Source organism: Candoia aspera, chromosome 1 (genome assembly GCF_035149785.1).
Source record: "Candoia aspera isolate rCanAsp1 chromosome 1, rCanAsp1.hap2, whole genome shotgun sequence".
NCBI lineage: Eukaryota > Metazoa > Chordata > Lepidosauria > Squamata > Boidae > Candoia > Candoia aspera.
In genome coordinates, this window is record NC_086153.1 from 111,353,046 (window position 1) to 111,361,484 (window position 8,439).

Sequence of the window (8,439 nt, forward strand, 5' to 3'; positions counted from 1 at the left end):
GGTTATAAATTAACTCTGATAAACCCCCACAAAAACAGCTTCATGAAGTTAGCAGAATTTATATCAATCTAGATAAATTTAGATGTTTAACAGTAATTATTACAATAGATTGGCACCAATTAAAGAAATGTAATTATAACCCTGTTTTCCGCAAGATTGGAAGTCATACTAACATTTTTATCATTCCTTAGTAGAACAGCTGCAGCTAAAATTACTACTTTAAAAATCTATTTTTGCTTCACACATTTCCAGCTACATTTCCTACAACTTGGTTTCATATTTGGCAAATAATTTTTTCTTCATTTATATGTAACTCTATAGAACTATTTTAAAAGCTAGGATAAGTCATATAATATAAAAAAGGATGACACAGCAAATTTGAAACATCATTTTCAAGTCTTTCAATTAAGACAATTCATATAATTAGAAATTCGAATACTGTTAAGTGATGACTTAGCACTGGATTTAGAAAACAATGTCTACTATCTCAAATCATCTTTAGCACTTATTTTACTCAGAAGTTTAGAAATGAACAACATGGTTTTTGGCCCCTATCTTTCTCCCATTTTCCCATTCCTTGAGTGTTCCCATTAAGATAAATCTGTAGAATACAAAGAATGTGAAGATAACTGGATTTTATAAAATTAGATAATTATTGATGGAGATTCTGTCCCTGCAGAATATATTTTGCAAAAGGATTGGTTTCAAACAAGTCAGGTACAAGTGAGATAGGTTACATTTCTATGTAAACTATCCATATCTTATCAAGTTAAGACCATTAACCATGTTGAAGAATGGTGCATATTTATAGTATATCACTTAATCACAAGGGAATCTCATCAATATTATATTAAACTCTTAAGCATGACAGATTCTCTTGAAAAGTTTTAAAAAGCTATAGAAGATGACTTGGGATTTGATGAATCACCCTAGATCTCCATGAACATTGAACATTTCTTGCGTATTCTTCTTTGTAATATTCTGTGCTAAAACTCCTTTTTAAACATTTCTTTTAAAAATTATTTCAACATCATCAAAGTAATCCATAGGTGGCACTCTACTATATATAAATTGTAATTTTTCTGAATTATATGGTGTTCTAAGAAAATTGGGATGCAATAATAACTTTTGTAGTACTATACCCAAGTAGTCCATCCTTTTTGCCTAACACTTCTGAAGAAATTGGGAAAACCACTATCAAAGGTCCACAATGAACTTTTGGTTGGTTTATTGCCCATATTTCCTAAATGTATTATTTAACGTAATGTTTTTTCTACTGAAAAATTAACAAAAAAGGACTTTTAAAAACCATTTAATGAAGGATAAGTTTCTTCATATCTGATCACAATTTATTGGATATAATAACAATGTTTTTCCTAATATATTTCCTTTGTCAGTCTAAATGTTGTTAAGCATACAAATATTCAACATATTTGTATTTCTCCTTTTGTGTGTGCATGTAAACATATATTTTGTTTTCTTAAGTTATTTCTTGAATAGAAAAGGGAAAGGAAATGGGAAAGGAAAGAGGGGGGAAGAGCAGGAGGAGGCAGAAAAGGGGATGTAGTAGTCGTCGTCTTCATGTTTTAGAGTTTAAGGAATTAAGCCCTGTGACAATTTAACTATGAATACCCTAGCATTCCTATTCTTTTACAGAACAAAACAGCCATATCTGTGACAAATATATATATATGTCATACAATCACTGAAAAATTATGTATGCAGAGTTAACAAAGGACATTGAGCTCATGTTTTAGTGTCTGGAATAGATAGAAGGTGCTCTAGAGAATGAATCAGCTTCACAAGGCTCAGCTGACTGATTTCTTCAATCAACCAAGGCATGTTCTAGGAAGCCACATATTCAAAAGTTCTTTAAAAAGTAAAAACTATCCTAACGTCTACCCTTGAAGGTAGAAATTTTGGTTCAAATGAAAACCAAAGAGGGAAGGGGTTAACATCTAAGAGATAAAAAGCTGCCTCCAGGGAAACATTTTTATATAAACAGTCTTGTTATACTCATGTTGTCTCAATACACTTTATATAAACCTTCCCAACATAAGGATATGGCAAGCAAACTGATTATTAAAATAAATTGTACTTAATAATCTGATTATTAAATCTGATTATTAAAATATTAGTTCCTTTCATCCAATGGGACTACTCCTTGCCCTCCCTCCAATCTCTACAGCCCCAGTCCTTCTATGGCCCCAAAAACTGCCCCTGAAGGTTGGTGGGGGGAGGGGGGTGTTGCAGGAACTGCAGGAAAAGGAATATTCTGGGAGTCATGAAAATACGTGATTGGATTCCGTCCACTGAGAACTGTACTGGTTACATTAAAAAACAAACACCTCTCAAGTAATTTCAATCCAAAATGTGACCAACATAAAAATATTAATTAATTCCATTTATAATAACTAGTCTTCCTATATTATCCATCCATAAATTAGTTAAGTTCTTTTTCCCTCTCTTGTATAAATTTAGCTGGGTCCATTTCAGGAGACTTTTGTTAAATATATTTAGCAATATACATTAATAAACTGCATGTTGCTAAGCTGAGCAATCCCTAAGCTCTTTAACAGGGCTTTACATCTTCAGAACTGTTTGCATATATTAATTGTCTCATACATTTCCTCTAGAATTCATAGGGTAATCAACAGATGTGCATCACTAAAATTATATGTCTCCAGATACAGGTATTGCTAACTGTCGAATTATAAACATACATCGTAGCCGTTTATTTATTCCCAAGTGTTTCACAACATAATTATAACTACAAATCCAGGATACACTGGTGCTAGAGAGCATAAAGGAAGACTGGATTAAAGGACAGAAATGGTTTTTGACACATATGAGTTGAGATGAAGGCTTGAGTTGGGTGAAGACCTATTAAAAGAAAATGCAAAGTCTATGTTTTGAGAGTGAACAGAGTGAACACTTATGGATTTTATTGTATGTGCATGGCATATTGAGACAAAGTCAGGAACGAGAGAGGTTGAATTGGAATAAATTGTTCAGTTGTAAAAAGACAAGCATATTTCATAACTTGTAGCATGAAACTGGATTGCGTTCTGATAATCAAAGATAAGAAGACCCCATTTCATATATTACAACAAGCTGCAATTACTCAAAACTAGCAGCAGACGCTTCTAAATTCTTCCCTGTGCCTGAGCCAAAGGAGGAAAGAGAATAAAAGATTGAGGTTTTCTATTTCTCTTCCATTAAATGCTAAACCAGATTTAGTTCTATGGGTGAATGTAATTGTAGCATCATAAAACTGCAAATATGGCCCTTGTTTATGTATTTAATATAGAACATTACAGAAAGCATGAGATAATTTTATTGTCCCAAATAGGTCTCAGATATTGACAAGTATTTTAGCAAAACTTTCTAATGTTGTAATCTCATGAGACTTTGGACATGTTTATATTTTGGCATCATGGACAACATTTTGTGGTGGTGCTCACTGAAAATGTTGCCGACCATTTATGAAGATTAATTCTGACAAACCCAGTCATCACTGGCCTGACATTGCTTATCTTCTACCACAATCTGCTTTTGAGTTCAGCTTTTATTTCTCTTCCAATGAAATATAATTCCATTTATCCAAAGGATAGAACTAGATGTGTTCTTGGCTTTTCTGTTTAATAAGAATACCTTTTCAAACGCTTATCAGATGTTTTCCTGTATATTTTCAGTTAACCTGGCACGCTTTTTTTACAATAATAATTTTAACCAAGGAATTGTCCCAAGCTACAAACTCATGATGTTTGTAGAAAGATGAATATAAAACTGACAGAGAAATAATATAGAAAACCCTTTTCAGAGTATCTTCAAAATACTAAAAAAGCTAATCAATTCATAAAAGGAGTTCCAGGAAACTCCCTGATATTCTGTTTTCCCATGTGTATATTTTGGATAAAGAATTTTAAAACAGAAACATAGCTTAGAGACAAAAGAAGGGCTAATCATAAATACACTGCTTCGTGAGAAGATCTTGTTATTTTACGATTTAATCTCTGGCTGCAATTTTTGTGAGTACGCACCATAATCTCATTTAACCTTGAGGAAATCCAGCATCTGGTACATGCTGTCAGCAGGGAGACCTTATACTATTAAATGTGAAAAACTATCTCTGCCTTTATACTTGCTGTGAAGACAACAACGGCTCAAACGATTATTTATGTGCTTCTAAGCTTTTTGTTTATGTGACTGATTCTTGATACTCAGTTATTGTCAGTGTTACCTTGCTAACATACTTTATGTTGGTTCAGATCACAGCGACAGAGAGAAGCAAGCTACACAAAATGTTTTGAAGGTACGGATGAAAGGGTTCAAACCTAACTTGATTTTGCATCTGCTGCTTCGTTCTTTTTTGACTTTCCCATGCTGACTTTTGTTCCACAAAATGTTTGATGAGAACATGAGAATATGTACGAGCTATGCAGAAATTTGTTTGTTGACTCTTTTGTTGAAAAGAAATATCAAGATTCCTAGATAACAGAAGGTCATTTCTATCTTATACTCAAACTATTGCACTTCTTCTCAAGAAGGGTAAAAAAGCTAATGAAAGCTCCAGAGAGTCACCAGCTGAGTGTTGGCTTCTAGTTCAACTTTATCCTCATGATTAAGGAAAATAAAGGCATAAAGAACATACAGGCCATTGAAATATATCCAAATATTAATATTTTTCTCTATGGTGATAATCCAGTTCACCAGGGATCTTCATATCTTCTTAGTTTTGATGGCTTATATTCTAGGTTATGTTAATTGCCATTTTTCCCCAAATTATTGTTCCAAATAAACATGTTAGGTAGCAACTATATATTAATTGTATCTAATTTGCTTATATTAGTATTTTCTATGACAGTTGGTCTCCCATTTAGTATGTTACATCACAATATAATTACTTCAGATAGTTAAAATTAGGAACAATGAAGTTCCAATATCATATAATGTGTTTTAGGTTTCCAATAGCTGGAGGAATGAGGGAGGAAGCTAATGAAAGATTTAAAATATCAGTGGCTAAGTCGTAAATCACATGGATACAATTATGATACTTCTGACGATAATAACAATATCCTGGAAACATGTTTTATAGAACCATTTTTGTTGTTGCTGTTTATTCGTTTAGTCGCTTCCGATAATAACAATATCCTGGAAACATTATGTTTTATAGAACCATTTTTGTTGTTGTTTATTCATTTAGTTGCTTCCGACTCTTTGTGACTTCATGGACCAGCCCACGCCAGAGCTTCCTGTCAGTCGTCAACACCCCCAGCTCCCCCAGGGACAAGTCCGTCACCTCTAGAATATCATCCAACCACCTTGCCCTTGGTCTGCCCCTCTTCCTTTTGCCCTCCACTCTCCCTAGCATCAGCACCTTCTCCAGGGTGTCCTGTCTTCTCATTATGTGGCCAGAGTATTTCAGTTTGGCCTTTAATATCATTCCCTCAAGTGAGCAGTCTGGCTTTATTTCCTGGAGGATGGACTGGTTTGATCTTCTTGCAGTCCAAGGCACTCTCAGAATTTTCCTCCAACACCACAGTTCAAAAGCATCGATCTTCCTTCTCTCAGCCTTCCTTATGGTCCAGCTCTCGCAGCCATATGTTACTACGGGGAACACCATTGCTTTAACTATGCGGGCCTTTGTTGTCAGTGTGATGTCTCTGCTCTTAACTATTTTATCGAGATTTGTCATTGCTCTTCTCCCAAGGATTAAGCGTCTTCTGATTTCCTGACTGCAGTCAGCATCTGCAGTAATCTTTGCACCTAGGAAAACAAAGTCTTTCACTGCTTCTACATTTTCTCCCTCTATTTGCCAGTTATCAATCAAGCTGGTTGCCATAATCTTGGTTTTTTTGAGGTTTAGTTGCAAGCCAGCTTTTGCACTTTCTTCTTTCACCTTCATCATAAGGCTCCGCAGTTCCTCTTTGCTTTCAGCCATCCAAGTGGTATCATCTGCATATCTGAGATTGTTAATGTTTCTTCTAGTGATTTTAACTCCAGCCTTGGATTCCTCAAGCCCAGCATGTCGCATGATGTGTTCTGCGTACATGTTGAATAGGTAGGATGAGAGTATACAGCCCTGCCGTACTCCTTTCCCAATCTTAAACCAGTCCGTTGTTCCATGGTCTGTTCTTACTTGGTCGTTATACAGATTCCTCAGGAGGCAGACAAGATGACTTGGTATCCCCATATCACTAAGAACTTGCCACAATTTGTTATGGTCCACACAGTCAAAGGCTTTAGAATAGTCAATAAAACAGAAATAGATGTTTTTCTGAAACTCCCTGGCTTTTTCCATTATCCAGCGGATATTGGCAATTTGGTCCCGAGTTCCTCTGCCTTTTCTAAACCCAGCTTGTACATCTGGCAATTCTCACATGAATTGCTGAAGTCTCCCTTGCAGGATCTTGAGCATTACCTTACTGGCATGTGAAATGAGTGCCACTGTTCGATAGTTTGAACATTCTTTAGTGTTTCCCTTTTTTGGTATGGGAATATAAGTTGATTTTTTCCAGTCTGATGGTCATTCCTGTGTTTTCCAAATTTGCTGGCATATAGCATGCATTACCTTGACAGCATCATCTTGCAAGATTTTGAACAGTTCAGCTGGGATGCCTTCGTCTCCTGCTGCCTTGTTATTAGCAATGCTTCTTAAGGCCCATTCAACCTCACTCTTCAGGATGTCTGGCTCCAGCTCACTGACCACACCATCAAAGCTATCCCCGATATTGTTATCCTTCCTATACAGGTTGTCTATATATTATTGCCACCTTTTCTTGATCTCTTCTTCTTCTGTTAGGTCCTTGCCATCTTTTTTTTTTATCATACCCATTTTGGCCTGGAATTTACCTCCGATGTTTCTAATTTTCTGGAAGAGGTCTCTTGTCCTTCCTATTCTATTGTCTTCTTCCACTTCTGTGCATTGCTTGTTTAAAAATAATTCCTTATCTCTTCTGGCTAACCTCTGGAATTTTGCATTTAATTGGGCATATCTGCCCCTATCACTGTTGCCTTTTGCTTTCCTTCTTTCTTGGGCTACTTCTAGTGTCTCAGCAGACAGCCATTTTGCCTTCTTGGTTTTCTCTTTCTTTGGGATGTATTTTGTTGCCGCCTCCTGAACAATGCTGCCAACTTCTGTCCAGAGTTCTTCCGGGACCCTATCTACTAAGTCCAGTCCCTTAAATCTATTCTTCACCTCCACTGCATATTCCTTAGGAATATTAGTGAGCTCATATCTAGCTGATATCTGGGTCTTCCCTAATCTCTTTAGTCTGATCCTAAATTGTGCAAGAAGAAGTTCGTGATCTGAACTACAGTCAGCTCCAGGTCTTGTTTTTACCGACTGTAGAGATGTCCACCACCTTTGGCTGCAAAGGATGTAGTCAATCTGATTTCAGTGTTGTCCATCTGTGAAGTCCATGTATAAAGCCGTCTCTTAGGTTGTTGGAATAGAGTGTTTGTTATGCAGAGTGAGTTGTCTTGGCAAAATTCTATCAGCCTATGTCCTGCTTCGTTTTGTTCTCCCAGGCCATGCTTACCTGTAATTCCAGGTGTCATTTGACTGCCCACCTTAGCATTCCAGTCTCCCGTGATGAAAATAACATCTCTTTTAGGTGTGTTGTCCAGTAGGTGCTGCAGATCCTCATAGAACTGCTCTACTTCAGCTTCTTCAGCATCTGTGGTTGGGGCGTATATTTGGATCACTGTAATGTTAGATGGCTTGCCTGAATTCGAATTGAGACCATTCTATCGTTTTTTGGATTGTATCCAAGCACTGCTTTAGCCACTTTACTATTAATTATGAAGGCTACTCCATTTCTTCTGTGGTCCTCTTGTCCACAGTAGTAGATCTGGTGGTCATCTGATGTGAAGTGGCCCATTCCAGTCCATTTCAGTTCACTGATGCCCAAAATGTCTATCTTTAATCTTGACATCTCACCAATAACCACATCCAATTCGCCCTGGCTCATAGATCTTACATTCCAGGTTCCAATGGTGTGTTGATCCTTAGAACATCGGATTCGCCGTTCACCGCCAGCACCGTCAGCCGCTAGCCGTCCTTTCGGCTTTGCTAGCTGCGTCATCACGTCTGGGGCTAGTTGAACTCATCCTCTGTTCCTCCCCGGTAGCATTTTGACCATCTTCCGACCTGGGGGTCTCATCTTCCGATGGTATACCAACATATCTCTGGTTGAACTAATCCATTTAGTTTTCACGGCAAGAATACTGGGGTGGGTTGCCATTACCTTCCCCAGGGATCGCATTTAGTCTGACCTCTCTGTCATGACCTTCCTGTCTTGGGTGGCCCTTCACGGTTTAGCTCATGGCATCATTGAGGTGCTCAAGCTCCAGCACCACGACAAGGTAACAATCTTTTGCTGAAGTATAGAACCATTACCTCACTTCAAATTCATGACTAATATAATTTTGTTA